Raw genomic sequence first — 18,132 nt, 5'->3', positions numbered from 1 at the left:
ATTTATGATGTTTGGGACATTTCTTACATTGCTTCTTGCTCACAGACGAGTCATGTGCTGAAGAAACATCTATGATGAGAAAATGTATTAATGTAACATTGCAATGCGTCAGAGTAGATTTGGATGAGAGACATGTGTTCATTGAGTTCAACCTTTATAAAATTCTACTTGTGCAACATACTGAATATAATTAAAGCTACATTGTTATAGTTATATTCACCCAGAGGAAGGCAAAGAAACACCCCAATTAATCATTTTACAATTATGTCTCATAAGTGGAAATACATATTTCCTCCTCACTCTAGTAATAGAAATCACATTACTCCCTGTATCAATGTTCTTCATATATTGTTCTTATTAAATAACTTTTGTTGTACTTTGTGATATATTAACCCTCGAGTGGCTCAAGGGGCCAGCTAGCCATTGGCATCCAAAGTGTAAGGAATCGGGGAACACATCCCCTGCGGCTTGTACCCTCCTTAACTGCTGCAGCGCGCCCCCCGCTCTTGTTACAGAGCGCACGCGCAGCCGCAGCTCTTCACTTTGTGCCCCAGAGCTTGGCTACGCCCCCCGGTTGCGTCACGCGGCACGTGACGACATGCACCGCTCCCCAGCTGCGTTGCAAGTATTCCTAATTGCACACTTTTCTCCTGCAGCCTTTAAAAGACTTTCACTTTCACCTTGCTGAGCATAACCTGTGTAGCCTTGTGTTCCTGCGTTTGCGGTGCCTTGTGTTCCTGCGTTTGCGGTGCCTTGTGTTCCTGCGTTTGCGGTGCCTTGTGTTCCTGCGTTTGCGGTGCCTTGTGTTCTTGCGTTGGCTGTGCCTTGCGCCTTGTTGCTGTCTCTCTGTTGCTTTCTTGTGTTCCGACCAGGCTTGATTATAGGACCCCCTCTGGATAAAGACCCCGGCTTGACTATTGGATCTGCTCTGGATAACGACCCCGGCTTGCCTCTGACTACCTGCACCTCTCCATCCCCGATCATTGCTTACGGACACTCTACCAATCTCCCCTGACCGTGGCACAACGGACTCAGACCATCCCACTGGCTCCGCCCCCGGACTCTGGCAAGAATCTAAACTAGAAACCCTTCTAGGTAGCAATCTCTTGTCATATATGTAGTGTCATATTTAATGGACTTAAGTGGTCCAACAGTTAGATACTGTATGTCTGAGTAGTGCCCAGATTCACAGAGGAAGTCAAAAAAATAAAATTTTATTGAATCTACATAGATATTAAAAACACATATACATTATTAAAAATCCCTATTATTTTGAGTGGTAAATATGTTTTTATCATAAATCAATCGGTGTGATACCATATGTAAAACATATCTTGACTTTCAGAATCACAGCTATAAGTACGGTCTCTTGACCAAAACCAAAGGGTATTGCAGGTGTATAATGTGTATCAATCACAGCGTGATCACTCGGAGGTGAAACAAATATCCCTATATGTACTATAGGATCATATTAGAGGTGTGGTGTGGGATAGATAGTACGCAAAACAGAGAGAAAACATGCAGATATATATCAATGCTGATGTTGCAGTATACAGGTAGTACTGATATATCAAGGCAAAAATTGTGCATATACCACTGCTATGTCGCAGTATATAGTAGACTCTGTTTGTATAATGAGCCCTCTGGCTCTCCCAACACTAGGGTGCTATGTATATTGTTCAATGAAATGAACCAGTATCACAGAAGTAAATACACGCACTCAGAAGATTCTCTGTGGTCATGGGGTGATGTGATATAATTCACTACAATGCTCCTCTATAATCAAAAATAAGCTCCTATATGGCGCCAAAGAGTAAATACTCTTGCATAGTTAATATAATTTAACCAGTATTCGCCTAGTCAAAGTAAAGGCTGGCTGCCATGAGTGCTGCATAGATCAATACAAGCCTGCTGCTGATGCCGGTTACGGAAAGTCGCCACTCAAATGACGTCACGACTGTGACGCCTTACGTCCCGACGCACGTTTCACGTGACTACCACGCTTCTTCAGCGTGAAACCTCCAGCTCCAGGGAGTCTGGTCCATGGAAATGGTCCTGTGAGCAGAGCTCGGTCCATTTAAGGAGATGCAAGCGGTGAGGGGTATTACATTGGAAGAACTAAGCTATACCTATGTACACACACACACACACACACACACACACACTTGTCAGCATATCACTGTGCAGAGGACATTGTTTATTCAGTTCTTCTCCCTTAACCAGCTTCTTCACTAGTAGTTTGGTTCCAGTTCTAATATTTCTCATTATGGGCTTTTAAATGTCTGTTACATTGTATATATAAATGTGCGCTAGCATCCTTTGTTGCCATGGTAACACGCATGATGCACCTGTGGTGTGATGCAACGACGCTTGTTATGAGGGGCAGACCTTGCCGTGACACCTGATGTCACAACCCGGAAGCACCGGCAACCAGACACGCGAGGTCTTACCGGCTAATTTGAGACCTCCACACACCTGGAACGGGGTCTGCTTAATGGCGTTTTTGGCGCCAAGTGGGTGGGGGCGATTGTCAGTGTTACATAAATGTCTCTCTGTTATATTTGTGTAACACTGAGGGGCGATCAGACGGAAGGGCTGCCGCCCGGAAACGATATTTGTTCCTTTCTGTCTCTAAATATACACTACGGCCCGTAATATAGTGGGCGCGCTTGCTCCGCGCGGCACTTATAATTGGCTGTGGTTAGCCAGCCGTTCTATACTAGGGACGCATGCGCGGCAGTGAGCGTGGAGCCGGCCGATTGGGGGAAACACTCTGAAAAGTATGTTTTCGCGCTGCTGCCGTTGCGCGTCACACACTATTACCCAATCAGTGTGAGGCTAAAATTTAATTGGCGCCCAAATTAAGCTTTCAATGCCTCTCTCTCTTTCTACAAAAGGTGTGTGTGTGTGTGTGTGTGTGTGTGTGTGTGTGTGTGTGTGTATATATATATACATATATGTGGAGTTGAACGGGGACAACTCACTGGTGCAGTATTCCTAGATTTTGCAATGGCTTTTGATACTGTTGATCATGCTTTCTCCTGCTTAAACTCCAGAGCTCTGGAATAGGGAAGCATGCTTTAAACTGGTTTCAGTCCTACCTATCATTTAGAACCCAACATGTGTCTATCTCAGGCTCTAACTCCAATCCCCTGGATATCACCTGTGGTGTCCCGCAAGGCTCTGTTTTGGGGCCCTTACTCTTCTCAGTGTTCATCAATGATCTTCCTACAGCTTGTAAGGAAGCCTCAAGACACATGTATGCAGATGACACAATCCTATATGCACACAGCCATAGCCTCTCCGAGCTTCAACACATACTTCAGTCTGACTTTTTGAGACTCGAAAACTGGATTTCCCAAAACAAACTGTTTTTAAACACTGACAAGACTGTAACAATGGTATTTGGGACCGAGAATACATTTTTAAAGCTTTCAGTGACTGAGCTCCAGATCAGAACCAATGCTAACACCACCCTAACTCCCTTTACTAGTTTTAAATACCTGGGCATATGGTTTGAATCCCACTTAACATTCGGGATGCACATTGATACCTTGACATCCAAACCCTATGCCAAACTAGGGGTACTTTACAGGAACAAATCCTCCCTAAGTCTGCTGGTCAGAAAGCGCATCGCACAGCAGTGCACGTCACCGCGTGGGAGGTCTCCAGCAGGAGCGTCCCACCATAGTCTCTGAACGTAGGTGGTCTGATCCCAGACTCCAGGTTACGCGTCACCGCGTGGCGTAGACAGTGTATACCTGATACTGCACAACACAGGGAAAAGGGTCCCTAACTATGGGCTTCCCTATACAGCTGCAGGTGCCTACTGTGAGTCGGGGACTAATTGGGGCCTGCAGGGGAAAGCTGGCCTAGTCCCAGGGCTACTGGCACCTGGGACCCTACCTCCCTCTTCTGTACCCTGCTCACAACTGCCCTCACTGTTCTAAATGCAGAAGTCCTATTGGCTAACTCACAACATGTGGTCTGCAGCCCCTGGGCTGCTGGGACGTGTTGTTCCCAGCGATTCTGTGGGTGTAATGGCCGCCGCTGGCATTATACTGCGCATGCACCAGGTGTACAAAGATGGCCGCCACAACTGTAGATACTATCTACGCATGCGCAAACAAAATGGCGACGCCCTCGGCGAAGCACCGGCGACCCGTTCGCCAGCTCACAATCTCCCTGCAGCAACCACAGAGACGTCCCGCTTACGCAGCCCGGAGATAAGAGGGGACCTACCTACATACTGTACACACACACAAATATATACATATATACACATATCTGTGTGTGTGTTTATCCTGAGTAATGCGCTATTATGTGTAGCCATGTGTAAAATTGGTGTACATATCTCTTTCTCATGCTGGCAGTAAACCTGGTAAGTATGCAGGATTGCCAGTAGTCATCATGGAGGTTTGCCCTCAAACCCTGGTGAGGTGTCATATGTCCCAAAGGAAGTGACAACATGCTTGGTGTCCAGCCGTAGTGACATCAGAGATGTGCCTGTTCCTGAGGTGATATAAGACACAGCACTGCCTAAAGTTAGGAGTTCAGTTGAGTTGGTGTGCTGCCTCTGTTCAGTGAGAGGCACGTGAAGGTCTGCAACAGTGTTGCAGTGGTCTGATGCAAGAGCTGTGAGTCTGTGCAGCTCTGAGCAGAGAGACAGAGAAGCTGGTGAATCGCTTTGAGAGGAGAGGTGGAGAGCAACTCTATTAGGAGAAGGAGGAACCTTCCAAATGGAGTGCAGCAAAGGAATGAGCAGCTAAGCTGCTAGCTGTGAGGGGCAGCTGGCCCATACCACCAAGCAACAATAAAGATGCCCTGTTCAAAGACAACCCCACTGTGTGAGTGTGAAGTTACTCTCCAGCGGAAGGCACCACCAAGGAGGAGTTTCTCATCAGAACCATCCCTTGCGGACGCAGGGATCCTGATGAGGTGGAGGCGCTGCACTGGATATAGGTAGGACTCACGCACACTACCTCAGCTGCCTGTCTGGGTTGGCAATCCCCACACAACATCATGCGGGAGACTCAGGAGTCCTGTTGCCAACAGGTGCACCACCAGACACGACCATGTAATGGGGACTGGTTAGACCACAGGGGCCAATGTGAGATTGGGTAGGTCAGGCTAGGCCAGAAAATCCGTTACATATGTATACACTGATAATTAAGGTACTGCAGTCTGCGTGCCACGGTCTGTTCCCCAGCGCACCACGCTGCCACTATGACTTTCTGGGGGCGCACAGCGCCAACAGGAATATCCCCCCGCCTCTAACCCCGTCTCTGTCACCGGGTGTTTTATTTAGTGCTCAATAAAAAGATACCGCAGAACATGAACGTATTAAATAAAAGTGTAAGCACTAAAAGGCAGATTTGGGCGCCTGTGTTTCCCTGGAAAGTAACTGCGCATGTTTAAGGGCCTCTGCGCAGGGGAGGATTTATTAATGACGTGTTCTGCTGCCCCGAGCCTCCTTATGGGAGCCAATACATATACGGAGAAGAGAAAAGACGTGCGTGATGTCATGGCCACGCCTACCCGTCATAGCCACGCCCATCTGTCACTCACAGCACTGAACTCTATACTGTACACACACAGTGTGCTTCACGTGCACGAGCATTCGCACGCGCAAAACAAACCTTAGGCTGCGTCCATAGCTCGGGAAGCCGTGCTGAGCTGTGAGGACGCTCCGCGCTGAGCCCCGGCATCCTCAATGAGGATGTCTTGAGAGGAGGCTCACATGAGTGTCCGCAGGCGTGCCGAGGAGTTGGATTTTTCATCCGACAGCCAAAGCTGTTTTTCAGAGCGCCGTCGGCTGAAAACATCCAATCAGCGTGAAGCAGGGTCAACGTCACGGCGCCGTGACGTCGGCGCCGTGACGTCGGCGCCGTGACGTTGACGCATCGCGGGCGATTGGCCCAGCGACGTCACTGCCCCGCCTCCCGATCGAGCCTCAGCACTGCTCCCCCTCTATGGACGTGGCCTTAGGCTGCGGCCACGCTGGTGCTGACCGCGCTCATGCTGGCTATTTCGCAAGCGCACGTGGGGGGAGTTGAGCGCACTTCAAAGTCTTTTATTTACTTAAGCGCCAAGCGTGTGTGAGCGTGCGCACCGCGGGGACGGGTCAATATCAATTGCAGAAACTAAATTCAGCAAGCTCCGCGCGGTCAGCACGCTCAGCGCTAGCGTGGCCGCAGCCTAAGTGATGAGTAAAATACTTTCCCGCAGCTCCGGCGCTGACTCGCGTGCTACATACAGTTGCTTGCTTGCTGGATAGCGCAGTTGTGGGGATAATAATGCCGCGGCCGTGGGTTTGATCCCCACACCGGCCATTCTGCAGCTTTCTTTGCATTTGTTCTGTGTTTTATAAAAGGTTATGAGGATGTAAAAGTTTAAATTGATAAACATACCATGAATCGCTCCCTAGGGTCGTCTCAATCAGCGCTGCTCCCTTCCCCCGTACCACACGAGAACGCTGGGAAATTAAGGGATTTATCTCAGTATAGTGACATATTAGGGACATTTTGTATGGAGCAGAATAATTAGCACAGGGAAAATAACAGGAAAATAAAGTCCATCATAAGCACAATTATTCACATATTTAATCTACATTCTTAATCATCATTTTCTCTCCCTCACTGTGCCTCTCCTCCCCCATCACTGTGCCTCTCTCCCCCCTCACTGTGCCTCTCTCCCCCCTCACTGTGCCTCTCTCCCCCACCTCACTGTGCCTCTCTCCCCCACCTCACTGTGCCTCTCTCTCCCCTCCCTGTGACTCTCTCCCCATCTCTCACTGTGCCTCTCTCTCCCTCCTCTCACTGTGCCTCTCTCTCCCCTCCCCTCACTGTGACTCTCTCCCCCTCCCCTCACTGTGCCCCACTCCCAGGGGGGTGGGGATGAGAGGGGAGAAGGGGGGTGAGGAGAGAGGGGATGGGGATGAGAGGGGCGAGGGGGGGATGAGATTGGGGGTGGGATGAGAGGGGGGGTGGCGATGAGAGGGGGGGGTGGGGATGAGAGGGGGGGTGGCGATGAGAGGGGGGTGGGGATGAGAGGGGGGTGGGGATGAGAGGGGGGGATGGGGAAAAGGGGATGAGAGGGGAGATGGGGGGATGAGAGGTGAGGAGGAGAGGGGGGATGAGAGGTGAGGAGGAGAGGGGGTATGAGAGGTGAGGAGGAGAAGGAGAGGGGGGATGAGAGGTGAGGAGGAGAAGGGGGAGGAGAGGTGAGGAGGAGAGGGGGAGGAGAGAGGAGGGGGGAGGAGAGAGGAGGGGGAGGAGAGAGGAGGGGGAGGAGAGGGGAGGGGGGAGGAGAGAGGAGGGGGGAGGAGAGGGGAGGGGGGGAGGAGAGGGGAGGGGGGTGGGATGAGAGGGGGAGGAGAGGGGAGGGGGGTGGGATGAGGGGGGAGGAGAGGAGAGGGGGGAGGAGAGGGTAGGGGGGAGGAGAGGGTAGTGTGGCGGTAGGGAGGGTTTGGCCCGGGATTAACGGGGTTACCCCCCAAGGGCCCCCCTCTAACCTCGCCAGGGAGACAAGGGGTTAACTGGGCTGAGGCCCAGAACTGTGACTTAACCCTTGTTAAATAACATGAAAATGCTTATTCCCCTGTGTAAATGATGTTGTTGCTGGATCAGGGTCTGCATAACCCACCCACTGGGACTTAAGGGGTTAATCTTATATGCAGTGCTGAATAAACAGTTACCTGAAAACTGGTAATTTGGTAACTGAGTAAGCCAGGACCCTGAGCCTTGGGGTACAGCCTCCGGGTCACCCCCCAAGTACACACATATTAAAAATATAACGGTGTCATAGAGAAACATATATTTTTGATAAAGTGACTTTTTGTAGTTTTTGAAATACACAGGCAGAATGCTAATAATGGTGTGCTAATGTACAGGCAGAATGCCTGTCTTTGTAATGCATGAGGAGCCAAATGGTGCCTCATATGAGTATTCACTGGAAGTGTATATCAACAGAGAGGTGTGATACATCGCCCTGATCAATAGGTAACTGACCTAATTGGTTATGCGAAAAGCAAAAGCCACTTCAAAAGGTTTATTGACGTGGCCAGTAGGATGCTAAATAGGATATCCTGCTAGATTTGAGCCTGGCTTCCCAGGGAATTGTTTATGCGGGAAGCAGGCAAAAGGAAGGGAAGGGTTTGTTATTCACACCTTCCAGCAAAAGGTATTCCCCAACAGGATATCAAAGTGAGTAACTTTATTAAATATAAGGATACTATGAGATGTCCTTGGCTGAACCGGCTAAGAATTACATAAGTGTATTGGCGAGAGTAAGCCAATCTTGGGAAGTCTAAACATTGAATATGTAACTGCTGCTAAATGCCAGATATTAATATCTCTATTAATGTTCATATTACAATGTAATTTTTGGTCTTCCTACGAGCGTCAGTGTCCCAGAATGCAGTAATATATCTCACCTGACTGTATGTATTACGGAGCGGAAGTTATGCAATGATTTGCAGTAAATATGAACTTTTGGTTAAGTCTGAGACCCCCCAGAGTTCTACTGCATTTGTGCCAGCTAGCAGGGGGGCCTGTCCTAAAATGTGTTCCCCCACCAAAGATTGGCTGGAGATAATTGCAAACCAATCCCAGGGTCTTAATGTTACAGATAGAGGGACAAAGGGTTTATAACCTGCTGTTTCCCATCTATCCTTGGTCTTTATCCTTGGTCTTCATTTTTGGTCGCCATGCAATGTCTTGGGCTGATTGCTGGATGAAACTGCTAGTTCAGATGGGACTGTTTTCATTATTTTCATCTTTTACGTAAGTGTCTATATTTTGCCTGTTATTGTATAATCTGTTGTGTTCACCTTTATCAAGGAAATAAATTCTATTTATCATATCTAAGTCTCGTCCCAGTTCAAACCCAGGTATATATATATATTTATATATATAGTTTTTGGTGTACAATTACAGCCTGTCGCAAGCTACCGTGACAGGTAGGGGGGAGGAGAGGGGAGGGGGTGGGATGAGAGGGGGGAGGAGAGGGGAGGGGGGTGGGATGAGAGGGGGAAGGAGGGGGGATGAGGGGGGAGGAGAGGGGAGGGGGGTGGGATGAGAGGGGGGATAATCACCTTCTCTGCTCCCGGGATCACAAGCCGAGGTTTGGATCCTGCATGGAGCTACCAATGCCCTGTGTAATCAGGGCACGCCCCCTGCACACCTCACAGCCAATAGGAGTCTTGCTAGTACTGCGCATGCTCACAAGCGCCACTGAAACCAGAGCCGCCATCTTGGATAAGGGTTATGCCCAAACTAAGTAATACAGCTTGCCGAGAGCCCAAATAGAAGATGTAATAGGGGATCCCCCTCCCCCACTGTGCCTCTCCCCCCCTCCCCTCACTGTGCCTCTCCCCCCTCCCCTCACTGTGCCTCTCTCCCCCTCCACTCACTGTGCCTCTCTCTCCCCCTCCCCATCACTGTGCCTCTCTCTCCCCTCCCCTCAATGTGCCTCTCTCCCCCTCCCCATCACTGTGCCTCTCTCCCCCTCCCCATAACTGTGCCTCTCTCCCCCTCCCCATCACTGTGCATCTCCCCCCCCCCTCCCCTCACGGTGCCTCTCTCCCCCTCCCCTCACTGTGCCTCTCTCTCCCCCTCCCCTCACTGTGCCTCTCCCCCCTCCCCTCACCCCTCCCCTCACTGTGCCTCTCCCCCTCCCCTCACTGTGCCTCTCTCTCCCCCTCCCCATCACTGTGCCTCTCTCCCCCTCCCCTCACTGTGCCTCTCTCTCCGCCCTCCCCATCACTGTGCCTCTCTCTCCCCCTCCCATCACTGTGCCTCTCTCTCCCCCTCCCCTCACTGTGCCTCTCTGTCCCCCTCCCCTCACTGTGCCTCTCCCCTCCCCCCACTGTACCTCTCTCCCTCCCCTCACTGTACCTCTCTCCCCCCCCCCTTCACGGTGCCTCTCCCCCCCCCCCCCTCACGGTGCCTCTCTCCCCCCCCCCTCACTGTGCCTCTCTCCCCCACCTCTCACTGTGCCTCTCTCTCCCTCCTCTCACTGTGCCTCTCTCTCCCCTCCCCTCACTGTGACTCTTTCCCCCCTCCCCTCACTGTGACTCTTTCCCCCCTCCCCTCACTGTGACTCTCTCCCCCTCCCCTCACTGTGCCTCTCTCCTCCCTCCCCTCACTGTGCCTCTCTCCCCCCCCCTCACTGTGCCTCTCTCCCCCCCCTCACTGTGCCTCTCTCCCCCCCCTCACTGTGCCTCTCTCCCCCACCTCTCACTGTGCCTCTCTCTCCTCCTCTCACTGTGACTCTTTCCCCCCTCCCTTCATTGTGACTCTTTTCCCCCTCCCCTCACTGTGACTCTCCCCCCTCCCCTCACTGTGCCCCACTCCCAGGGGGTGTGGGGATGAGAGGGGAGGTGAGGAGAGGGGGGGAGGTGAGGAGAGGGGGGGTGGGGATGAGAGGGGGGATGGGGATGAGAGGGGGGGATCGGGATGAGAGGGGGGGATGAGAGGTGAGGAGGAGAGGGGGGATAATCACCTTCTCTGCTCCCGGGGTCACAAGCCGAGGTTTGGATCTGCATGGAGCTACCAATGTCCTGTGTAATCAGGGCACGCCCCCTGCACACCTCACAGCCAATAGGAGTCTTGCTAGTACAGCACATGCTCACAAGCGCCACTGAAACCAGAGCCGCCATCTTGGATAAGGGTTATGCCCAAACTAAGTAATACAGCTTGCGAGAGCCCAAATAGAAGATGTAATAGGGGACCCCCCTCCCCCCACTGTGCCTCTCCCCCCCTCCCCTCACTGTGCCTCTCCCCCCCTCCCTCACTGTGCCTCTCCCCCCCTCCCCTCACTGTGCCTCCCTCCCCCCTCCCCTCACTGTGCCTCTCCCCCCCTCCCCTCACTGTGCCTCTCTCTCCCCCTCCCCATCACTGTGCCTCTCTCTCCCCTCCCCTCACTGTGCCTCTCTCCCCCTCCCCATCACTGTGCCTCTCTCCCCCATCCCATCACTGTGCATCTCCCCCCCCCTCCCCTCACGGTGCCTCTCTCTCCCCCTCCCCTCACTGTGCCTCTCCCCCCTCCCCTCACTGTGCCTCTCCCCCCTCCCCTCACTGTGCCTCTCTCCCCCTCCCCTCACTGTGCCTCTCTCTCCCCCTCCCCATCACTGTGCCTCTCTCCCCCTCCCCTCACTGTGCCTCTCTCTCCCCCCTCCCCATCACTGTGCCTCTCTCCCCCTCCCCATCACTGTGCCTCTCTCTCCCCTCCCTTCACTGTGCCTCTCTCTCCCCCTCCCTCACTGTGCCTCTCTCTCCCCCTCCCTCACTGTGCCTCTCTCCCCTCCCCCACTGTACCTCTCTCCCCCCCCCCCTTCACGGTGCCTCTCTCCCCCCCCCCCTCACGGTGCCTCTCTCCCCCCCCCTCACTGTGCCTCTCTCCCCCCCCCCCTCACTGTGCCTCTCTCCCCCCCCCTCACTGTGCCTCTCTCCCCCCCTCACTGTGCCTCTCCCCCCCCCTCACTGTGCCTCTCCCCCCCCCCTCACTGTGCCTCTCCCCCCCCCTCACTGTGCCTCTCTCCCCCCCCCCTCACTGTGCCTCTCTCCCCCCCCCTCACTGTGCCTCTCTCCCCCCCCCCTCACTGTGCCTCTCTCCCCCCTCACAGTGCCTCTCTCCCCCCCTCACTGTGCCTCTCTCCCCAACCTCTCACTGTGCCTCTCTCTCCCTCCTCTCACTGTGACTCTTTCCCCCCTCCCCTCACTGTGACTCTTTCCCCCCTCCCCTCACTGTGACTCTTTCCCCCCTCCCTCACTGTGACTCTTTCCCCCTCCCCTCACTGTGACTCTTTCCCCCCTCCCCTCACTGTGACTCTTTCCCCCCTCCCCTCACTGTGACTCTTTCCCCCTCCCCTCACTGTGACTCTTTCCCCCTCCCCTCACTGTGACTCTTTCCCCCCTCCCCTCACTGTGACTCTTTCCCCCCTCCCCTCACTGTGACTCTCTCCGCCTCCCCTCACTGTGCCTCTCCCCCCTCCCCTCACTGTGCCTCTCTCTCCCCCTCCCCATCACTGTGCCTCTCTCCCCTCCCCTCACTGTGCCTCTCTCCCCCTCCCCATCACTGTGCCTCTCTCCCCCTCCCCATCACTGTGCCTCTCCCCCCCTCCCCATCACTGTGCCTCTCTCCCCCTCCCCATCACTGTGCATCTCCCCCCCCTCCCCTCACGGTGCCTCTCTCTCCCCCTCCCTGTGCCTCTCCCCCTCCCCTCACTGTGCCTCTCCCCCTCCCCTCACTGTGCCTCTCCCCCTCCCCTCACTGTGCCTCTCTCCCCCTCCCCTCACTGTGCCTCTCTCTCCCCCCTCCCCATCACTGTGCCTCTCTCCCCCTCCCCATCACTGTGCCTCTCTCTCCCCCTCCCTTCACTGTGCCTCTCTCTCCCCCTCCCCTCACTGTGCCTCTCTCTCCCCCTCCCCTCACTGTGCCTCTCTCTCCCCCTCCCCTCACTGTGCCTCTCTCCCCTCCCCCCACTGTACCTCTCTCCCCCCCCCCCTTCACGGTGCCTCTCTCCCCCCCCCCTCACGGTGCCTCTCTCCCCCCCCCTCACTGTGCCTCTCTCCCCCCCCCTCACTGTGCCTCTCTCCCCCACCCTCACTGTGCCTCTCTCCCCCCCCCTCACTGTGCCTCTCTCCCCCCTCACTGTGCCTCTCCCCCCCCCTCTCACTGTGCCTCTCTCCCCCCCCTCACTGTGCCTCTCTCCCCCCCCCCTCACTGTGCCTCTCTCCCCCCCCTCACAGTGCCTCTCTCCCCCCCCTCACTGTGCCTCTCTCCCCCACCTCTCACTGTGCCTCTCTCTCCCTCCTCTCACTGTGACTCTTTCCCCCCTCCCCTCACTGTGACTCTTTCCCCCCTCCCCTCACTGTGACTCTTTCCCCCCTCCCCTCACTGTGACTCTTTCCCCCCTCCCCTCACTGTGACTCTTTCCCCCCTCCCCTCACTGTGACTCTTTCCCCCCTCCCCTCACTGTGACTCTTTCCCCCCTCCCCTCACTGTGACTCTCTCCCCCCTCCCCTCACTGTGACTCTCTCCGCCTCCCCTCACTGTGACTCTTTCCCCCCTCCCCTCACTGTGACTCTTTCCCCCCTCCCCTCACTGTGACTCTTTCCCCCCTCCCCTCACTGTGACTCTCTCCGCCTCCCCTCACTGTGCCTCTCCCCCCTCCCCTCACTGTGACTCTCCCCCCTCCCCTCACTGTGACTCTCTCCGCCTCCCCTCACTGTGCCCCACTCCAGGGGGGGTGGGGGTGAGGAGAGGGGGGGGTGGGGATGAGAGGGGGGGATGGGGATGAGAGGGGGGGATGAGAGGTGAGGAGGGGGGGTGGGGATGAGAGGGGGGGATGGGATGAGAGGGGGGGATGGGGATGAGAGGGGGGAGGAGAGGGGGGATAATCACCTTCTCTGCTCCCGGGTCACAAACCGAGGTTTGGGCCCTGTGTAATCAGGGCACGCCCCCTGCACACCTCACAGCCAATAGGAGTCTTGCTAGTACAGCACATGCTCACAAGCGCCACTGAAACCAGAGCCGCCATCTTGGATAAGGGTTATGCCCAAACTAAGTAATACAGCTTGCTGAGAGCCCAAATAGAAGATGTAATAGGGGACCCCCTCACTGTGCCTCTCTCCCCCTCCCCTCACGGTGCCTCTCTCTCCCCCTCCCCTCACTGTGCCTCTCCCCCTCCCCTCACTGTGCCTCTCTGTCCCCCTCCCCTCACTGTGCCTCTCTCCTCTCCCCCCACTGTACCTCTCTCACCCCTCACTGTGCCTCTCTCCCCCTCATTGTGCCTCTCTCCCCCTTCCCTCACTGTGCCTCTCTCCCACTCACTGTGCCTCTCTCCCCCTCACTGTGCCTCTCTCCCCCTTCCCTCACTGTGTCACTCTCTCCCCACTCACTGTGCCTCTCTCTCCCCCTCACTGTGCCTCTCTCCTCTCACTGAGCCTCACTCCCCCTCACTGTGCCTCTCTCCCAATCACTGTGCGTTTCTCTCCCCCTCACTGAGCATCTCTCCCCCTCACTGTGCCTCTCTCCCCCTCACTGTGCCTCTCACCCCTCACTGTGCCTCTCTCACCCCTCACTGTGCCTCTCTCCCCCTCACTGTGCCTCTCTCCCCCTTCCCTCACTGTGTCGCTCTCTCCCCACTCACTGTGCCTCTCTCTCCCCCTCACTGAGCCTCTCACTCCCCTCACTGTGCCTCTCTCCCAATCACTGTGCCTCTCTCTCCCCCTCACTGTGCCTCTCTCTCCCCCTCACTGTGCCTCTCTCTCTCACTGAGCCTCTCTCTCCCTCACTGAGCCTCTCTCTCTCCCCCTCACTGTTCCTCTCTCCCCCTTCCCTCACTTTGCCTCTCTCCTCCTTCCCCTCACTGTGCCTCTCTCTCCCCCCTCACTGTGCCTCTCTCCTCCTTCCCCTCACTGTGCCTCTCTCTCCCCCTCACTGTGCCTCTCTCTCCCCCTCACTGTGCCTCTCTCTCCCCCCTCACTGTGCCTTTCTCTCCCCTCACTGTGCCTCTCTCCCCCTCACTGTGCCTCTCTCCCAATCACTGTGCCTCTCTCCCCCCTCACTGTGCCTCTCTCCCCCTCACTGAGCCTCTCACTCCCCCTCACTGTGCCTCTCTCCCAATCACTGTGCCTCTCTCCCCCTCACTGTGCCTCTATCCCCTCACTGAGCCTCTCTCTCACCCCTCACTGTGCCTCTCTCACCCCTCACTGTGCCTCTCTCCCCCATTCCTCACTGTGTCGGTCTCTCCCCACTCACTGTGCCTCTCTCTCCCCCTCACTGTGCCTCTCCCCCTCACTGTGCCTCTCACTCCCCCTCACTGTGCCTCTCTCCCAATGACTGTGCCTCTCCCCCTCACTGAGCATCTCACTCCCTCACTGTGCCTCTCTCCCAATCACTGTGCCTCTCTCTCCCCCTCACTGTGCCTCTATCTCCCCTCACTGTGCCTCTCTCTCCCCCTCACTGTGCCTCTCTCCCCCCTTCCCTCACTGTGTCGCTCTCTCCCCCTTCCCTCACTATAATGGAACAAGAATCACATTTCTGCCTGACCCCCCTTCTGCTTGTCAGCTCATTAAGCTCAGCTGCAGGCATTTGTTCCACATACACACACTGTGCCTGTGTGATGTATAATATGTTGCCCTTTCTGCCTGTGAGCAGGTAGCCAGTGAGTTGCTACAGCAACCTCAGTCTTTCTCTCAGAATGGGCTATTCTACCCTTCCCTCTTGTTTGTTTCCAGATAGTCTGTCCCAAGGCTATTCCTGCTACCCAGAATTCCCTCACACTTCCTTTTACTTCCAACATTGGCTGAGTGAGTACGTTCTGTTACCTCTCTACTGGCAAGGCGTTATCCTTTTCACCTTTCCCTACTGTCAAGCACACTCACTATAGAGACATTCTCTCACAACACCATCTTCCACAAGAGCGTTTGTGAATCTATGCTTTCCCCAATAAAGTGAAGAAAAGACAAAGTACTTGTTGTGCTTGTAACAGGAACGAGTTGAACCTATCTGGGCTATTCATACTAAACGTGACTCTGGCCTCAGAATAGTGAAAAGGAGACCGTGTGCCTTACAGACACATACAGGAATTGCTACTCAAAGACTTTATGCTAAGGCCTCGGTCCCGCTGCGCTCGTTGGCGCGGGCGGCAATGTAGCGAGTTCCCCACCAGCAGGGGAATCCTCGCGAGCTGGTCCCGGTCCCCACTGGCTGCACAGCTGACTACACGCTGTCGCGCGTCAGCCGCTGGAGACACCACAGAATGGTGTTTCCTAGCTTCGACGCGTGACATGTGTGGCTGTGAGCCAATGGGGAGGGGAGGCTTCGGGAGGAGGAGAGGCTTTGGGGAGCGGGGAGGAGTGTGGAGTGAAAGCAGGTGAGTGCCTTTCTCTGTGTGTGTGCCTGTCTGTGTGTGTGTCTGAGTGCGTGCCTGTGTGTGTGTGTGTGTGTGTGTGTGTGTGTGTGTGTGTGTGTGTGTGTGTGTGTGTGTGTGTGTGTGTGTGTGTATGAGTGCCTGCGTGTGTGTGTTTAAACTTACTTTCCAGCTCCAGCCCGAGTCCGTGGAGGGAGGGGGGGGGGGAGAGTAGCGGGTCCCTCCGCTCAAGCCACGCCCCCCCTCCCTGTCAAACCGCCCACCACCCGCCCACCTCCCGCTCCGGCTCCCGCTCCCTACAGACCGCATATCGCAGTCTGTGTATCTCAGCGCACCGCCTGTCAGCAGTGCGGGTGCGCTGACTCTGGGAGCGGGGCCTTAGCCTAACACAGAGCAGTCTCTGCAGACTGACAAGCAGCAGCCTTAGGCCTTGCCCCCGCTGCCTACTACAGCACGCACGAGATCCCTCCCCTCAATTGCACCGGGCCGCTGCGAGGGGGGGTCGCAGAGCTCGGGCGAGAGTTGCTCCTGCTCTCAATAGAATTGAGAGCAGGACTCACGTCGAGCGTACGGCACGCCCCCCAGCGGTTCAGCCAATGAGGGCCAACCTGCCGGGTGACGTCAACGCCGCGCCCCCGTCACTCCCCCGCCACGCCCCCCCCCAGTCTCTCTTCCTGCAGTGAGCTGCAGACCGGGGAATCGGCTGAACGCGCCGCCAATCTCGCGTTACAGCTGCGTAACCGGGGCCTTAGCCTTACTAACAGCAAGCAGCCTACACTGCACACAGCCTGCAGCAGTACAAGCAAGCAGCTCACACTACTTCTAGCAGTACAGCAAGCAGCTTACACCGCACACAGCCTGCAACCTATACTCAAGGCAGCAGCGCTGCAGTCAGACAGTGCATCTTACACAGAACTTTGATTGTCTTTTCTGTTTGAGTTCACCCTCTGCACAGCTCCATATTGAGGAGCTACCATCTCACCTACCCCTGCGCACGTCCCCACGGCTGGCGCCATCAAGGGCCACGCTACCGGACACCCGCCAGGATACGGGTCAGAGCCACCGGACACCTGTGAGTACAGCCACCCCTACGCTGAATGCTGCAGGACACCGCTCGGCATCTTCTGAGACAGTCGCCCATCGCTGACTCAGGTAACAGGCCACATGCACTGGCTAAAGGCCTACACACACATACAGCATGGCAGAACTCAGAGCCTCACCAGACATCACGCAGGAGAGTGATCACTCAGACACAGAGACCGCTGCACAACTGCAACAGGCGCAGGCAGGCGCAAGGCCTAAACGAACAGTCACACTAACACAAAAGGCCCACGAAAAATATGAAACTGACATTGACGTGCACCGCGCTAGAATAGAGCTGGCCTGGGAAACAACCACACTTGGGATACGCAATGTCGCCAGCGCTGGCAATTCCGTACAACAGCTTGAGCAGGCAATTACTCAATTAAAGATAGATCACTCATACTACCAAGAGCTGTCAGAGGCATACGTCACTTACTTGGCCAGGGCTAACACCGGCGAAAGCCTGCAAGAAAGGGACTTACAGCACAATATTGACTTGACACGTGACAGCCGCGTGCCAACTGCCATCACGGACGCCCAAGGAGAGAGAAAAGAGCTCCTTCTGGAGACTGTATCGCAGCGCTCCAGCACATCCAGACACTCGTCAAGGTCAGCAAGATCGGCGCAATCTCACGTGTCTAGCGCAAGCGCAAACACCACCAAGGCGCGAGCCACCGCAGAAGCCGCACGTGCCAGGGCCGAATATGGTCGGAGGGAGGCAGCCATAAGGGCAGAAAGAGCGCACATAGAAGAGGAGGAGCAGAACGCCGCCGCCGCTGCCATCGCCAATGCCGCCGCTGCGCGTAGAAAGGCCGAATTGGACGCGGATCTAGAAGCTCTAAGCAAAGAAGAGGACGCCGTCGCCATAGCCCAAGCCGAAGACTTAGAAGCAGATGCGAGACAGGACGGCGAGGAGCAACCGTACAGACGGATAGCCTCAGAGGATCCAATCCAACGCACTAAAGACTACGTAAGGAGCCTCTTCAGTGTAAACACTAGCGCACCATCTCTACACGAAGGTAGTGACTCTACAGACACCGAAGACTTGCTAGGTCCACGTGGAGAAGACGCTGTTCCTGCATATATATATATACCAATATACTTTCTAGGAAAAAGAAAACACTAGTACAAAATCAGGATCGGATTGGTTCACCCCTTTTTATCACTCA

General features: G+C 55.1%; 2 protein-coding genes across 2 annotated transcripts in view; both read right to left on the bottom strand.

The window, feature by feature from the left end:
* Positions 1-18,132, bottom strand: part of LOC142468142 (uncharacterized) — a 493,482-nt gene that overhangs the window by 319,468 nt on the left and 155,882 nt on the right. The gene's annotated exons all lie outside the window — the stretch shown is intronic.
* The window catches only part of LOC142468299 (uncharacterized), a 181,412-nt gene that overhangs the window by 24,029 nt on the left and 139,251 nt on the right, over positions 1-18,132 (bottom strand).

Source organism: Ascaphus truei, chromosome 1 (genome assembly GCF_040206685.1).
Source record: "Ascaphus truei isolate aAscTru1 chromosome 1, aAscTru1.hap1, whole genome shotgun sequence".
Lineage (NCBI taxonomy): Eukaryota > Metazoa > Chordata > Amphibia > Anura > Ascaphidae > Ascaphus > Ascaphus truei.
Note: the sequence above shows the minus strand (reverse complement) of the source record. Positions and strands in the feature narration are given on the sequence as shown.